Raw genomic sequence first — 18094 nt, 5'->3', positions numbered from 1 at the left:
TTTATTATTTTCTAGTGAGTGTTTGTCAAAGCCTGCTTTGCCTCTTGGTGTGGAGCTGGTTGTTTGCTGTCACTCACGGACGTCTCGCTGACTGCGGCGGGGCTCGGGGGCGATGTTGCGTGGTAGCGCTATCAGCAGCGCGAGGCAGAGCGCGGCGGGGCCCTGCCAGCCGCCCAGCCGAGGCGGTGGGCAGCCCGTGGCCCTCCCCGCGGGCCAGCAGCAGCACCGACACGCCACCGCGGCTGTGCTGGACGGGGCGCTTTGCCCTGCCGTGGGCTGTGCGTTCAGCACCCCCCCTCCTGCCCAAACTCCTTTTTCCACCCGGCCCACCCCTATAACTTCCTCCTCAACACCGCTGCAGCTGAGGATTGCCTCTCGTCTCCTGCTCTCCACAGGGGCCGGCATGGGCACCACGTGCTGAGGCTCCGCACCGTGCGCGAGGCCGCCGAGAAGGCCGGACTGGAGAAACGCAGGCTGTGGGCACCGAGCGGGGAGCAGCTGTGCGGGCGCGGGCCGGCTGCCCGGGGCTGGGCACTGCCAGGGACGGGGCACGGCCGGTGCCAGCTGCGGTGCCGCTCCAGCAGCTGAGGCCAGGCCATCGCTGGCAGCAGGGGAGGCTGCTGGCATTGCCCGGGAAGTGTTCCCCGCTGGTGGTGCTGTGACAGCTAGCATCAGTGAGGAATTTAAGAGTACTCCATGTCCCTAACAATGCACACCTTTTCCCCAGGAAGGCTGCACCGTGCCTGCATATTTGGCTTCTGCCTTTCGGGTGCTGGCAGTTCAGTTTGCATCATGAGAGCAGTGCACCTCGCAGCTGCACGCACTCAGGACTAGAGAAAACTGATGAGCGCCAGGTCCTTCAGGAAGGGGCTCTCCTCAGGAAATGCCATATCTTTTCTTCTTGTGCATCGTCACAGCCTGGACCCAAATTCTGCAATCGCCCTTGGATATTTCCGGCACTTCCAGAGGAAAGAGCTGGCTCTGGGTTCTGCTGCTGGGTGGATGAGGACCACAGAGTCAGAAGGACAAGCTGGCCTCCAGCTTGCTGCACCTGGAGCACCGGCAGTGGGTGAGCACACTGGACTGCAGGTGCCCAGCCCCGTCGTGCTCCGAGCAGCCTGTGCCAGCCCGCAAGCAGCAGTCCAGAGCTGGGAGTGCTAACGAGCTAACAAATGTCTCACAGGTTTTGATAATGAGCTTTGTGCTGGAGCCAAAGCCCCAGCTCCCTCTGCCCACACCTCTCCCCGGCTCTGGCCCACATGTGCACCTCGGCACACCCCCGCCCGAGCGCTCAGATGAGAGGCGTGCAGGCAGAGCATCTGAAAGCTCCCCGATCCTCTTAGCCTGGGAAAAGCTTCTGGCCTCAGCTGTTAGGCAGTGTGTTGTGCATAGCAGGAGCCTGGGCGGATGATGGCTGTGGATGTTGCTCGATGGCCGGGCTGGCTCTCCCCCCGGCTGGCACGCAGCGGCGGCGGCACAGATGTGCATGTGCAGATAGAGCCGGAGTGCGGAGGTGCCAGGAAGCTCGGCGGCCGTGCCAGGGCTCATTGTTCTGCCACAGAGACAGCCCGGGATGTGTCGCTGGTAATCAGCTGCAGTCTGCTTGGGGCAGCAGCGCTTGCTCTTTGCTGTGCAGTCCCAGCGGCCGCGTGCAGCTCAGATGGCTTTGTGTTTCTAATCTGCTTGTAGCCACATTCCTCCTTTTGGACCGTCCCAGCTCCTGCTTCCCTGGCACATGTGCACAAGCTCATCAGGACTCATGATGTAGCACCAGGTATTTTCATCTGTTCCTGCTATCACCGGTGCCTTTATGTTCCCAGCACCCTGGCTTCACACATGCAGTGCCTCTCCCCAATCAGCAGAACCAGAAGGGGAGAGAGCTGAGGGGTCTCTGAAGGATCCTTCCCTTGTCTGGAGTCCGCCCTGGTAGTTAGACGCTCACCAGCAGCTGCGCAGGCAATGCCCCACAAGTCCTGAACGGGGACCAGCTATTGTGCACTGCAGAGAGGAGGCTGAACGCTCTTTGATGCTGCCCACGCACACTCAGTCTGCAGAAATCAAGAGATTCATATCTAAACTTCTGAGACTGTCAGGGAGGAACAGAGCCCCTCCCGCCCACAGCCAGGAGATGCTCAGGGATTGCAGTGCAGGGCTGCTGCTGCAGCACCTGCAGAGCTTCCCTCCCGTGGGGCCCAGCAGCGTGGCTGGGGCGGTGAGCGCAGCGTTGAGCGCTGAGCGTTGAGCGCTGTGCTCATGGTGAGCTCTGCCCCAGCTACGGCCACTGCCAAAGATCCCTGTGTGTCTGCAAAGGCTGCTGCCCTGACTCCCAGGCGCTGGGGTGCTCAGTAGCAATGAGGTTTTTGTAGGTGATGCTTTGAGTAAGGTAGGACAGGAGTCACACAGGTGCTGGCACAAACCTCCAGGAAGGGTTGGCTCCTACAGCCCCTATGCATCCTATAGCTCCTGCAGCTCCTTCACGAGTGGCGCACAGACTGCACGAACGTGTTAATTGAATTTCTAAAAGTGTAGGGGGAGAAAAAACACCATCGGTACAGCTTCCAGTTCTGCTCTTTAAGTATCATGTAATTTAGATTAACAGATATTTTGCAGATGCCACCATACTTGACAAGATATAATTATTTTTAACAAGAAAAAGTTGGTTTTTTTTTTGACTGCTCTCTGAATGCGGGGCTGTTCCCAAACAGTGATCGTACAGCACATTGTGCTGGAGAGAACAACTCTTGCAGTGGAGCTGTAGAGGCTTCTTCTCTATTTGCATGCAGTATTTATGCTAATATTTGTGACTCCTGAAGATGTCCTTGAAAAGACTGCGCGATTCATTGCAGGGGCAAAATCTCTGAGTCTTTCAAACCTGTGCTTTTCTTTCTCAGCCTGCCACAGATGGGATTTACAGGGCGGTCACAATGAAACACTGGCACTAGCCCAAGCGATGGCTGGGAAGAGAGCCTTCAAATTCCCTGGAAGAAATGACCCATTAATTAATCTCAACTGAAGAAAGAAAAGAAAGAAAGGAGAAGAAAGAGAAAGGAAGAGACAAAGGGGGAAGAGAAAAGATGTAAAAAAAAGTCGGAACAGAACGGGAGGGAGGGAGGGAGGGAAGGAGGCAGGGGAGGAGGCGCCTCTGCCCACGGGCTGCCCCGGGCCCGCCGGCCCGAGCCCAAGCGCCCGCGGGGGGCTCCCCGCGTGTCCGTGCCAAGCGTGGGGGCAGCGGGCGGCGCCCCCGCGCCTGCAGCCCGGCCCCGCGTGTCCGCGGCTCCCCGGCGGCCGCCAGGCGGAGCTGCGCGGGGCGAGGCGCGGCGAGCCCGGCACCGCCGAGCCCCCGGGGCTGCTGCGCCCCGCGGCGCCCCCCGAGCCCAGCCGGGGCCGTGGCGCCCAGGAGCGGCCCGCGGGCCGGCGGCCTCTGTGCAGCACGGGTGGAGCAGCTCCGCACCCAGCGCCGTGTGTCAGGGACGGCTGGCTGGGCACGCGGCGTCTCGTCACAGAAGTGTGACTGGTGCTAAGGAAAGTCCAGCTGCGGGCGTTGGGCTCGTTTATAACGTTATAAAGATGCCAGGGGAAGCAGGGAGCTGCCTGTTGTGTGATGGCGAAACCTGCAGACAGGTGGGGTTGTGCTTGGTTTGTTTTGTTTTAGAGAAAACGGGGAGTGTTTTCATAAGGACCAAGGAGAAAAGCACAAGAAGTAACACACCTTAGAGACCAGCATGTCCTTAGCCTGCTAGCAGAGGAACTGCCAGCTCCAAGGATTTTCCATTTGCTAGAGTTGATCTGCATTATTAGAATATTTTGCAGTTAGGTCTTTCTCTGTAATACACTGTACAAGAAGATGAGAGGAAGAGGCAAAAACAGCGCTCCGGGCGCAGAGACAAAGCAAACCCTGCGATGATTAACGGTGGGGCAGAAGGGAAACCAGGCCCGCTCCACGGTCCAGGAAAGTTGAAGTCAACAGCAAACAAAAATGGTGAAATGTGACCGTACACTCGGGTCTAACACCTGCCCAGCCAACCCGTCCTTTATCACCAGGACTTGTGTCGCATCCCAGTTGACTAAGACACTAGAATGATATTAATGCTCTATTGTGTGAAAGATGAAATGTAAGACGTGCCGGGTGTCAGGGAGGTGCTGGTCCCCACCTGGCCCCGTGGGGCTGTGCACAGCTCCCAGCCTGTCCCTCAGCTCTGCCTGCCCCAGGCACAGGGCAAGGCCCGCAGGTACAGGTGGCCGTGTTCAGTGCAGGTAACACGGCAAGAGCATGATTAAATAGCACTGCGCAGGCCAGATACTGAGCAAAATCACTCAGAACCCACGCTGAAAGGAGGAAAGCTTATCAGCCCGATTTTACCCTGCTGAGGATTTTGGCAGCGATGCAGAGTGTATCTTCTGTTTTTAAAGGGGAGCAGCTTTCCATCATGGAAAGCATTTTCATTGAAATGGAAATACTCCTGGGGATGTCAGTTTTGATGACACCTTTGATGGGAGAAAGATTAAACTTTTTTTTTTCCCTTTTTATATTTGGTTGAAATTTTTGATTTGATAAGGTAAAATATTAAAAAATAAATATATTCACTATTCTTATTTCAATTACTTTTGCTTAAAATTGCATATAATATGAAATATTTATTTAGCATTATAATACGTAGCATATTGTATTTGATAATATATTTTTATACATTATGAAACAATTTGATATTATTAAGAAGACAGCTCCGGTGCTTCTAAATTAAAGTGTGTTTTTTTCCTCCTGTTCTACAGTGAGTGTTTAAGTTTTGTTCCAATTCAAGAGGAAATGCATTTCAGAATGCTGCTATGTTCCACAGACCAGAAATGCTGTTCCAGGAACGCTTCAAATCTTAACTTTTCATTTGGTTTTAGGGATGGTGCATTTCTGAGGCCACTCCAGTCCTTGCCTGGTGGGCACCAGCCACGTTCCTCCTTCCCCGGGCTGGTTCCGCCTCGTCCCGACCCCACTCCCCCCGGTTTAGCACATCCTAGGCTATGGAGTAATGTTATGTAGAATGATCTCAAGCCATTGCTTATTAATAATAGCATATTATGTGAGATGCACTGTATTGATTTAAACCCATGGGGCAGCTATGGGAAGAGAGGGTTTAATTTATAGAAACACTGATGTCTGATAGCAATAAATAATTAGGACGATTGCAAAAAAAGGGTTCATAGGCCACTGCCCTCCAACTCCAGCTGGCTGCTCTTGTCCTGCTAATAAATTGGTTAATAAAAGGAGAGAGAGAAAGCTTGGATTCTGGGTTATAAAAACAAATGACATTTTTATGTTTAGTGGACAGGCAAGAAACAGAAAGGCAGAGGAGTCAGCCGGGTGCACCAGGAATCACTTTGTGGTTCGCAGTCTGAATTCCTTAATGACATTCTCATTAAAAGTTCTTGCTGCCAAATGCTGTTTGCTTTCGCCTTCAGAACTGTCTGCATTAATAATGAGTAACTCCGCTTGGAAGTTATTTACATAAAGTATTGTTCTCATGTCACTGCCACCGACAGCAGCGCCGTGCTAGGGGAGGGAGGCAACACCAGAGGAGCCCAGCACTCCCTACCACCACAGCCATAACCAGAGCCCAGCAAAGGGAGCACAAAATGTTTCAGACGTGGCTCCTCACCTGCTGGAGCCAGCCAAGACCTGCAGAAGCGGCTGCAGCACTGGAGAAGGACGAGCATGAGAGGGATCTGAGCGCTGCTGTGTCTCCTGGGGCGTGCAGCAGGCGGGCAGTGTGGCCCCGGGGCCAGCACCCCAGCTGGAGGCGATGGACAGAGGCGTGCTCAGGCTCACATCACCCCAAGCCCCCAGCTCCGGGCATGCACGGGGGGCTTGCACCTGGCTCTGCAGAGGTGTGACCTGGCAGCAGCACCTTCCTCCCTCTGTGCACAGATTTATGGGGGTGAAGCCTCACACAAGACCAGGAGAGATGACTTCTGCACCCCAGAGGTTCCAGCCAGGGAAACAAACACTTACCACCTAGGATACAGTTTTAAGACACTTTTCAAATGCAAACTGCTGATGTGCAGTCAGCCTCCTCAAAACATGGAGACGGCAAGCTGAGAGCAGGGATTCTGGCACTGTCCTGCTCACACGCATGCTGCATGCCCCATGCTGCCGGCAGCTCCATCCCAGCCCCTGCCCTCACCGCCCACCCCACCACAGCGCCTGCCCCGGCCACCAGCACAGCCCCGCTCTGTGCCCAGCAGTGCCCAGGGCAGCAGTGTCAAGCCAGCCCCGGCGAGGCTCCCACTGCACCACAGACAACAGCCACCAGATTTAGCCCTCTGCCCATGCCGAGCCTTTCCTCCTGTATCTGGGGGCTGCGAGTCTGCATGCCCTTTGGGGTCTGCAGCATTGGCATGGCCCAGGGGCTTCATCCTGGGAAGGTCAGAATCAGCTCTCTGCTAAGGATAGAAACTTCCTAGATTTAGCTGAGAGTTCTGAAGGACCCTTAATTGACAGAGACGAGTAATTTGAACAGGGGTGAGAGGTGCAGAGGCTGCAGGAGCAAGGGCTGCTGGCAGGCAGCACGTTCATACCAGTGCACCAGCAGCAGGTGCAGGCCATCATCCCAGCAGTGAGTGCTCTCCTGAGTCACAGCACTGGAATAATTCACCCGAGGCAGGACGTGGCACCTAATAAAGTGATTTCAGGTATTATCAGATAATAGCACTGCCCACCACTGAATAAACTGTCTTTGCACTGCCCAAACCACGTGCACACGTACGTGATGTGGCACTTAAGCTGCATCTTCCTTTTGCACGACTTTCTCTGCGTGCTGCAGTCACCCATGATCTCAGATGCCCACTCATTTACCCAGTGCTGCATGGCTGCTTCACGTAGCTGAGCTGAGAATACAGAGCATTTAATGTGTCCGTTTCTAGGGAAAGCATCCTATACCCTGCAATTAGAGCGGGGGGGACGGTAGTAAACAAACCTTGTTTTAAAAGGTTATGCAAATGACTATCGGCACTGCAGTACCATCAGTCTGACAAGCTGCAGACAGCTGAGTTTGAAGCACTATCCATGTTTGCATCCGTCTCTCTTGGAAGCTCCTACCTGTTTTACTGTCACACGAGTGCAATGCTAACTCTGTCCCTTGATAATATTATCATGTATTATTTTAAATTTTGTTGCTTATATTTCAATAAAAATAGCAAGCCCCATGAGAAATAGAAGACCCTTTCTTCAGGCAATAAACCAGTGCAAAATAGAAAGCCAGACCTTTCCATCCAGAGAGAACAATTAAAGCTGGGCTGCAATAGTAGCTGGTTCCTAAATGCTCCATAAAAAAAAAAAAAAATAAAATTGTAAAAAGCCTAATTTCAGGTCAACAGAAGTGGCTTGCTTCAGGAAAATTTGAACATTTAATTCTAACTTGTGGTTTTACTTACATTTTTAGTACAAAATTGAAATGAAATATCAGTCTGGAGTGGGAAATTGAAATGTTCTGTTCTGAAAAGGTTGAAGCTGAATGTTTTGACCTTATCAGGGAAACTTCCCCCCACATCCCCAATTTTTCTTTCGAAACAAATTTTTGTCAAAGGCAACACGTTCCTACAAAACATCTTGCTTCTGACAAATTGGCATTTTCCAAGGGAGAAGGACTGAGCCAGGAGCGCTCGGCAGCTCTGCTTGCAGGCAGAACAGGCTGGAGGAGCGCTCGCGGCCGCGCGAGGCCGGTGCACGGTGGGGTCCTGTGCACCGAGCCTGGCAGCACCCGGCCAGCGCTGAGGGACCTGCAGAGCCCAGCCACAGCTCGACAGAAGGCTCGGCCAGCTCCTCTGCTGCCGGCAGAGCTGCGGCCCCACGGCTCTCTTGGTGACAGCTATCTGCCAAACTACCCTCTGCTCCAGCAGATGTTTGGGATGTTAATTCTCAGTAAATTTTGATGCATTATGTTTACTCCAGGTTTGACTGGCAGAACCATGCCTGTCCCTCTGGGTGCCCTTGTGCATCACCCCCTGAGCCAGCTCAGTGGCTTCTGCTGGCTTGGCTGCAGCTGAGCACCCGGTGGCTGCCTCCCCAGCTGCCACGGAGAGCCAAGAAATCACCCCCTGAATCCTGCAGGTGTTTGCGCACACGGTCCCCAGCTGCCTGGCACACCTTGCCCAATTGCCCAAGTCACTGCACGCTCCCCAGCAATCCCTGTGGCACAGCAGTAGCCCTGCAGAGCCGCTGCTACCCCCACAGCCCGGGGAGCGATCCTGAAGAGCTGTGAGAGATTTGCTCCCAGAGCTTTCTCAGTATTGCCATTGGTTTATCCATGGCACTGCAGTCACCGCCACGCTGACAAAGGTGTTGCAAACGTGTGGTGGGGCTTTCCAGATAAGTCTCCTACAATAACAGCCATCAATAACCCGCAGCTCAGTTCAGGCAGGCGGCTGGGAGGTGGTGTGCCATCCACATGAAGGCTGGCGCTGCTCCACGCCTGCACAGCCTGAGCTGGCAGCCTGCGTGCACGCGCAGGAGCAGCAGCAGCGCCCGGCCAGGCCAGCTGCATGTCCACGCGAGGGCGAGGGCATGTGCAGCCGGAGCGAGGGCACGCTCCCGTGTGCCTGCAGGCCAGGGCACCGTGGCGGTGCCGTCAGGCTCGCACAGCCCCGTGGCCGTGCAGGCACAGTGGCTCTCCCCGGCAGCCACAGAGCCGCTGCTGCCTCCCCGCCGGCCACCCCGCTGCCACTGCTGGAGCTGGCTCTGCTCTGCTCTCCCTCTGCAAGTAAAGCAGTGCACAAAGGGCCGTAAGAAATGGCCCAGACGCAGTGAAAGATTTTTCATGGCAAGAAATCAAATAAAATGTTCGTCGTGATAAAGTGAAAAATAAAACATGCTTTCAGAAAACGGCCCTTTTCTTCTCCGTGCCTGGGAGGAGGGGGCCTGGGGGGGAACACAGACAAAGGTGCCGAAGGTCTCAATCATCTCACCGCTTAATTATTCCATCTCTCAGAAGGCATCTCCAGGCAATTAGAATAATCATTCATGCCTGTGCTTTACCAGGGACTCTTGCATTCTTCCTGTGAAGCATCAGAGCCAGATTGTAATTTTTTTTTTTATTTTTTTTAAACTTTAGCGGTGACCTGCAACTAAAGGAAAAATAAAAGTTTTTTGAAATATTAGTTTAATAAGACATGAGAATAATATTAAGGATATGAGCCTCCCTTATTTATTATTTATATGTAGAGTGTGATTTAGAGATGCACTTGAACCAAACAAGTCACTACCAAAGAGTGGATCTATCTCTCTCTATATATATTAAAAAAACCTACAATATTCGCCTGGAGATTCTGTCCACATATTCGGAGATTGTGATTTAACATACACAGTTTATCAAGGCTGGTGTACTGCACAGAGAGACTGGAGTTTTATGTAAGGGTATAAATAATCAATGCACATAGCAACTTTAAATTACTGCTAATGTGTTTTACTTATGTTCCCACTAGAACGATATGTGAAATAACAGGGAGTTGCTAGGCACACACTTGACAAATAATATCCATGAGTTTCCATTTTTATTATTTTTATACATTTCTTATTAAACCAAGTGGTGTAGTTCAAACCCATGCAGCCAACCCCTACTTGTGGATTACAGCACGCGTGTGAGGTGCGAGGCTCCCAGAGCCCTGCCGAGCCCGGGCGGCTCCGCCAAGAGGAGCCCTTGAGCACGGCGGGGCTGGGCTGCGGCGCCCCTGCGGCTGCAGTGCCCCCTCCTCTCTGCTTTGCGTTCTGAGGTTTTGCTTCCTTGGACGGCAGTGGCCTGGGCCTCCTAGGGCCCCTCAGGGCCAAGGGCCAGGTCTTTCTCTCACCCCTGCAGCACGAGCATTTGCACTTTGCTCCCCATCACCACACCACTCAGTGGCTCTAAATTAAGCTGTTAAGCCCATCCTTTGCCTCCATGTGCTGCTGTATTCAAATTGCAATTCACCTTTTCTCTTCTGCCATTTACTTTATACTGTGCCTGCGAACATCTTGCTGGACTACACACAGGAGCCAAAGGGCTGGCCCTATCAGCCCAGACCCCAGGCAGATACCTGGGGCCATCGGGCCGTGTAGGTGGCATGGGGACAGGCAGCACAGCACCTGGTGGCCCCGCTCCCACCCCCTGCACAGCAACTGGGTCACGCGTCCCCACCATGCAGCACCACTGGGGCAGAGGCCAGACCCCACCATGGCCCGGGACCCCGGAGCAGTTTCCCTGCCTGCTTTTGACCCCCACCTGGGTAATGGCACGGGGTCAGTGTCACTGGCGGGCAGCAAGGACCAAGGACAAGGGCTGAGAGGCCGGCCAGCTCTGTGGGCCGGTTCCTGCTGCAGCAGCTGGGCCAGGCTCAGCTCTCAGGAGCTGGAGTTCAGGACTCCCGGAGGCTGTGCAGCTCTCACCCTGCTGGGAAGGGGTCACTTAAAGTAGCATCTCGTTACAGGAACTGACATGCATACCATTTGTAGAAGCACAGCATCTCCAGGCTAGCTTGAAAGATGCTGTCCACATATATCCAGATATCAAACATGGCACAGATAGGAAAGACACTTGCATAGACAGAAGGAAAGATTTGCTTCAAAGCATGCAATCATCTGATATTTGGGCGCTGGAGCTGTTACAAAAACCTTTTCTGAGCTCAAGTAATTGATACGTGAGAAGCAAAGAGCATGCTGTTTGAGGACTGCCCACCCTACATACACAGCGGTCCTGTACTAAACCCCAGCAGGGAGCTTTGCTGTTTTCCATTAAACCTATTTAGCAAACAGTAACTATTTCTTTGTAAACAAGTCCTTACATGTTTATTATTATGTCACTATCAAAAACATACATCTTTGAACTGTGCTTAATGGAAGAAAATTAAGAGTGCTTTAAAAAGAGGTATTTCTCCTCCACTAGAAATTCTAAAAAGGCAAATGGATTTCCTCAGGGCTGACAGGTTGGGGTTGTCCCTGGCTCTTTGGGAGTGGGCAGGTGCCTCCACTGACATTGCCACGACCCATTTCAGAGATGCAAACATCTCCTTGCTGTGCAGATAGGCAATAAAGCACAGCAGCCTTTGCACAACATGCTTACTCACAAAACAAATGTCATTCTTTGCAAGGAGTACAGAACCCAGACCCACACCGTTAATGTTAATTGAAAAACTTGTAACCTCAGAGAGAGTAGATGCAGACTCATAAATGAGACCAAAGTTAAATGATTGTCATGTAAGGCTCGTAGATTACAGGTCCTTTTTGTAGCGGATGAAAGCAGAGCTGTCCATGAAGGGTATGGATGGGTGAGGGAGCTGGGAACAAGAATGCCAATTAGGGCAATATGATTTTAAAGATTATCTTTAAAATTCATTTCCAAAGAGTGAGCAACAGTGACCATCCACAGCAGCAAAGCATTCTCCTAAATGGTGCGTGGAAGGAGGGAATGGGGCTGTGCCAGGCTGAAGCACAGCCAGCACCAGCAGCTAACGCAAATCCCGCTGTCAGGCTGCAGAGGCACAGAAGCCCTGGGCAGGCAGAGGAAGCAGCAGCTATTACATGGTGCACACGCACTCGTGCACACACAGAGTGGAGGGAAGTTATCCTTCAGCACAGAATTTGGTATGGGGGAAAAAAGCCCTATTCAACTGAAAAGCAGCTTTGGATCTTTAATTAAAAAACAGGGTTCACAGCACCAGGGCATTGACTTCCACTAGTTAATCTCCATCACTTCATTTCACCACCAACTTCCATACTCTACAAAACTGCTGGAGACAATTTTTATTGATTGCTCTTCAAGCCGTCAAAAGCGTCCCTGGCTGATCATATGTTACCCCCAGACACCTTGTGCATTTCAGATAATAACTTGGTGCTCTAGAGAAGAAATGAATTGGATGTGCAGTCAGTAACTGTCCAAGTGAATCATGTTACTATATGTCAGCAGCCCAGGCTCTGACTATCATTTTAACAGAGAGAAATCCGCTATTTTCATGGCTGTTTGAAATTATTTTCCAGATGAATAAGATATAACAACAACTACTTACAGTAAAGAATAATATGGGGAATCTATTTGCTACTTGGAAACAAATCTTTCAAGTTTAATAACGCTTAATATTATTTAATCTGTAACTAGAAAGATGAAATTTTGAAAGTAGATTTCAGGTAATACAAAAATCTTGTGATGCGAAGGAGTGGGAAGCTGAAGTTGGTGTAGGTGCCGGGTGGTATTTCGAATCTTGTAATTGCAAACATAACAACTCATACAGAAAATAGAACATTACTAACATACTGTCAACAAAGATGTATACTAATGCCAAACATTGGCAGTGACAGTTTATTTTGCATAAACAATTATCATGTACCAAGATTATTCCCTTTTTTCAGTTGTGTTTGCCAGTGTATGTTTCATTTGGAATCGCTACAAATAACTGCAAATGGATTTTGTGAGGTTAAAAAATAAGCAAATAATTTAGAAGCTCTTATATCTTTATCACACTGCTAACGTTTTAAATATTTAAGGCTTACATTTTTTCTGCAGCTACTGTAACGCCGTTTGCTTTGCACTTGCACAGATCTGACAATGAGGCTGCACTGCTCAGCGTCGCTTCCCTCTCGTGACTCTTTTGTGCTCTGCTGGCAGACACTGCTGTGCCTAAGTTTTAAAAAACGTTGGAAAAAAAAAAAAGTGCATGTTTTCAAGGATGCCATTTTGAAAATGGCTGGGTGTCTTGTGAGGACGTGCCCGTGTGTTTGCACTACCGCCAGACAGCGCGCGTCAGTGCTCTGGGCGTTGACCCTCGCTTGACGGTGCCTCTTTAAGAGCACTTTTAAGAAAGATTTGGGTTCCTGGGGTCAGCACGGAGGAAGGGCTGATAAAGCTTTGCTGCAAGCTGAGCTGTACCTGAGCGTGTTCTGGAGGAATCCTTCATGTGGGAGATTCTACTGTCACTGACAAATTTGCTACAGGAAACCCCCACCCACTTCACGGCAGAAGGAGCAGCTGTCCCTTTCACTGCCTTATCTCCTGGTTTACAGAAGACTAATGAGAGGGATTATTTGACTGATACCAACCTGCTTCTCCTGTCCATCACACGTGGTTTCCCTTCCAAGGGCTGCGGGCAGCTCTGCAGACCCCTCTCCAGACGCCAGTGGCCGGCTCCCCGCTGCCCAGTGGTGCAGGCAGCTGGCTGCAGGGTTCTGCTGCCCGACCCCACCCGGGCCTTTCCCAGGGAAATGGCTCTTCGAAATGGCTCATGTCCTGTGTGAAAGCAGCAAACGTGACAGAAATAAAGAAGCAGTTGTTTGGTAAATGGCAGGATGTCCTGTGTCTCGGCTAGCAGCGAGACAGAGGCCACGGTCACTTTTAATTACTTGTGTATTATCTCATCACCTCTACTACCAAATGGTTAAATACATTGTGAGATACAACTGCTTAAAAAGAGCAACCTACTCCTTCAGTGGATGAAAAAAGTTGAGGCCAAATGTATTTATTCTGATCATTGTATAAGAGTGCATAGATCAGGCATTATTTGCAGGCAAATCCAGCACCCCAGCTGGGTACCAGGGGCCGGTTGCTGTCCCTCGCCTCGGTGGGCCCGGCACAGTCCCAGCCCCCCCGGCTGCCTGCCCTGCAGGGCGCATCGCTGTGGGGCACGAGCCTTCCCCCCGCGGCCTTTCTCTGCTGCGGCTGCTTGGTTTTCGTAACTTACACCTGAGCATCTCTGCGCTGAAAATGTGCTGTATGCTAACAATTAAAAGAAGGCAGCTCGGTGAGACAGGGACGAGCAGCGTGGTGCAGTGACACGAGCTGTGGGCAGTGCCCGTCCCCCAAACACCCAAACCTGGGGGCACGCAGCCCCCTGCCCACTGGCGGGGTGAGGCAGAGCAGAGGGCACGCCAGAAGTACCTCAGGTTCGGCACAACCCAACTCCACCATCTTCCCTCCCCTCCTCAATCTGTTCTCTGGCTTTTCAGCTTCCTACCACAAGTCCCTGCTATTCTGTCACAAACTCCCGGTGGGAGATGGAAGCAGAAAATGCTCCTGCCACTCGTGACTGCTAAGTCTGCTCTTGTTCCAGCTGGTAAGTCATAAAGAAATGGTAAAACACAACCCCCTCAGGGCTGCTGGGAGCCGGATCGAGTTTTTCCATCTCTCCCCAGAGACGGCTCTTTATTCTCACACTGACAAAACTAATGGCCTTGCCTGGTATGACAATGACAAAGCAGCTGATTGCATTTGCCCCAACAGTGTGCTGTCACGCGTGACGGGCCCTGACCCCCGTCCCGGTCCGGAGACACGGATCCAACCCAGGGTCTTCACAGCCAGAGCTCATGTTTCCAGATAAATATTTAATTCTTAAGAATGAAATCTTAATTACTACAGAAGGTTTCACAGTGCGACTATAATACTTGGGCCCTCTCTGGTGCTCGGGCAGGGTGCAGGTATCCGACCCCCCGAATGCCCCCTGCCCCCCCGGCCGGCAGCACCCCGCAGCTCCTGGGGGCAGGAGGCACCCAGCAGGCACCCCGCGGCTCGTGGCTTCCTGCAGCCTGCAGGTCCCTGCAGGTGCCACCGGGCAGGTGGATGCCTGCACACGGCCTGCTCCTCCATCATTTAATCTGGAGTGATGCATATAGAAATTTAGATCAGGCAGCTTGACATTCCTGACTGCTGAGGCTGTGAATCGATGGCCTCTCTACTCCCTGCTGGGGAGATCGATTCCCCAAGCACAATGGATTGGTTTCATCACTTTGGTTTCACCTTGTCAAAGTCATGTCTGATTTACTTTAGTCTGGAGGGTAGATTTTAAGTATTTCATTGCATTTTGTAATCTCGCGGCATGTCTCGCTAATTGCCTTGCCCTGTTAGAAGCAGGAAGCGACTCTGGCACCCCCGTTTGTACAAGCACCCTGCCAACGATGGAGCAAGGATCGGTACCTCTACACCAGGCAGTGTCCCCGTGCCGGGGCTGCCCCTGGCCGTGGCTGCTCACGGGAACAGCGCTGACACCGGGGCTCCCAGCACTGGGCCCCTGCAGGCTGCGCCGTGCAGGCGGCTCCGGGGGGGCTGGGGTTGGGCGCAGCTTGGAGCAGAGCTGCTCCGCTGGGCCAGGGCTGTGCTCTGGGCTCACGTTTCCCAGGCGAAGGAGGAGAAGGCAAGCAAGGCGCTCGGCAGAGCTGGGTCAGAGCCTCCCCGCGAGTCTCAGCCAGAAGCAAGATGCTGCCAAGGCTCAGAAGCAGCCAGGAAACATCCCGAGATTTGCATGTGCTGGTGGGCGGTCCTGGGGCTGCCTGGTGTGGGAAAAGGCTGTGTCCACATGGTGCCTCCAGGCTGGTCAGAAAAAACAAGCGTTTTGCATCCTTGCACCACGACTTCCCAAAGCAGAGCTGGCTGAGCCCCGCTGCAGGCAGGTCGGGGCAGGAGGCTGCTCTGCCCCTGCCAGCCAGAGATCAGACAGGTCTGGCAGCCTGCCCCCTCTCCAGCAAGGACCGTCCCTCTTCCCCTTGCAGCAACTTCTTCCCATGAGTGTTACAGCACTGGGCCGGGAGGCAGATGCAAACTCAGGGGAGCTGGGGAGGCTGCCTGGCACTGCTCCTGCCTCCACCCACACGTCGGACCCTGGGGCTGCCCGCCCGGCTTTGCTGGGCCAGCAGATGCATGTGCCCACAGGGACAGCTCCGCTTCAGCACAGTGACACCAGGCTGTGCCAGGCAACTCCCCCCATGGCAGTAACCTCAAGGGACCTCAGCATGGCCCAGCTCTGCCCCTGGAGGAGCTCCTCCCCACACCTGGAGAGCTGCAGCCGCAGGAAAAGCAGCAGGTCCCAGGGGCTCACTTTCTTCGCCAAAGGAATGAAAATAAAAATGTTACTACAGCTGCCGTGGCCATAAACTAACCCTGGGATAGATGGCGGTCAGTCCTGCAGGCTTCCTAATGGCTTGTTGTTAGCAAAATTATTTTCCCGGTGCTTGGTTTGGCCCAAATTCTGCTTTGTCCAATTATACTCCTGGGTGAGTTTCCTGAATGTAAGTATTGATCACTTTTCAGACAGGTTCTCTGTACATTACCTCTGCTCTTCTTCAGGTAATCAATTATATTTTTATAGCTTGGGGTATTAATCAATATACAGTAGCTATCTTAATTGATTTGTCTAAGGTGTTCACTCTGCAGCCCATCGGTTTCGGGGCAGTGGGGGGAGCCTGGCAGCAGGGATGTGGGGCCGCACGCAGCTGCTCCGGCACGGGACGGAGATGTGGGGACAGGGGGCACGGCACTGCGGGGGCGCTGAGCCGGGCCCCGTAAAAGCCCCTTGGCCGCGCTGCGTTAGGTGGCTCCACCACCACCAGCACCATCGCTCCTCGCTGCTGAGCTCTGATTCCCTCCTCGCTACTTACTGTCATTATTTATCTGTGCTACGGCTGCATCTGGAGGCCACAGGAAGGGTCAGAGAACATTCATACCGAGAATTAGCAGTAATATTTCAGGATTTCAGGGGGGAAATATATATCTCCCGTTTTAAATGGAGCTAGGAGGGGTAAGTGGGCTGGGACCCAAGCCCGGAGCTCCCCGTCCCTCCCTCCACCTGATCCATATGTCACTCCTACGGCTCCCCGAGCACCGCATTACACGAGGAAACACACATTTCACACTGCTGGTGTTTTTATTGATGCTGCTTAAATGGATGACTTAAAGTTTTGATAGTAACATGGCCAATAATAAACATTTATGATTGCGAGGGACACTCAACAGGCTCAGACGCTCCCAGGGGACTTGGGAGAATTAATGTTTCATTAACGCAGGAGACCCCGGCCGCGTGCGGCGGGCAGGGCTGGGAGCCTTGCCCTGGGTGCAGCAGTGTCCTCTGTCGCTCACGACAGGCAGGCAGGGACGCGGGAGGCGTGCTCACTTCACACCCTCTGATGCCTTTTATCAGTCTGGGCCTTTCTCAAGCGTCATTTAAATTGAAAATTGATGAAAATGTTTTCTTCCACACTATCTCCTCACATGTCAGTGCCAGGCTTTACAGCAGCAGTGCGCTGGTGTGTGCCCGGAGAGCAGGACGAGACCTCATCGCCCATGGCACAGGGTGTAGCCTGCCTGGTCCAGGACAAGTTCCCACAGCTTTCCTTGCAGGGCTGCTCAACCACTGTCCCTCACGCTCGCCAGGTGCCTAGGTGCATTCTCTGACACGTCACAAGCTGGTGTTGGAGGGGAAAAACCTCTGTCCAGGGATGTTTCAAGGGCTTGGTTGAGACATGATCACTCAGAGCAACCCCCAGCCCCAAAAGGTCCATGGAAAAGGTCCGCTGCCATCTTTTGGGCTTGCAACTGGGGCTTTCACAAGATGGGAGAGTGGGGTCCAGCCCAGAAAGATGGGAGTGGGTATCAGCTCCTGCTACGGCCAGACATGAGACCTGAGTCCCACCTTGGTGCTCATCGGCTGTTAAGGGGTTAATTTGGGAAGATCTGTGTTGATAATAAAGCTGCTTTTTTTTTTTCCTTTTTTTTTTTTTTTCCCTGGTGATGATCTGATCGCAGTACAGTTGCTATGGAAACAGTGGCTCTAGAAAACCCCGCCCGATGGAGAGGCAGCGGTGGGGATGGACGGGGCTGTCCCCACAGCCGCGGTGCCTCTAGCTCCATCGCTGGGACACGGGGGGATGCTCAGGGACAGGCATCCTCGTGCCACCCCTTTCTGCCCACCCTGCCCACCCTGCCTCCTGGCATGGCCATGCCCAGGTTCTCCATCCCTATTATCACCCCCCCATCCCCATCCCCATCCCCATCCCCATCCCCATCCCATCCTCACCCCATGGGGTGACACCCACTGCCCAGATGCTGCTCGTGGGGTGCCCGCAGTGGTGGTCTCAGTGGGCAGGAGCTGTGCAGGAGGCCCCAGCACGGTGCAGCCTGGTGCCTCCACACGTGGCGGGCAGCAGCGTGAGGCCACGGCCGGGGAGGTGCCGTGGGTCTGTGCCCCGTGCCCGGGGGGACTGGCACAGCCCCACAGCCCTCGGGGCAGCGCCCGTGCCCGGCTGTTGCTAACGCTGGCCCAGCACGTGACACGCTGCTCACTAAATCACGCACCCTCCTCCCTTCTTCCCTTCCCCTCCCTT

The sequence above is a fragment of the Anas acuta genome, chromosome 20, assembly GCF_963932015.1.
Source record: "Anas acuta chromosome 20, bAnaAcu1.1, whole genome shotgun sequence".
In the NCBI taxonomy this organism is placed as follows: domain Eukaryota; kingdom Metazoa; phylum Chordata; class Aves; order Anseriformes; family Anatidae; genus Anas; species Anas acuta.
Note: the sequence above shows the minus strand (reverse complement) of the source record.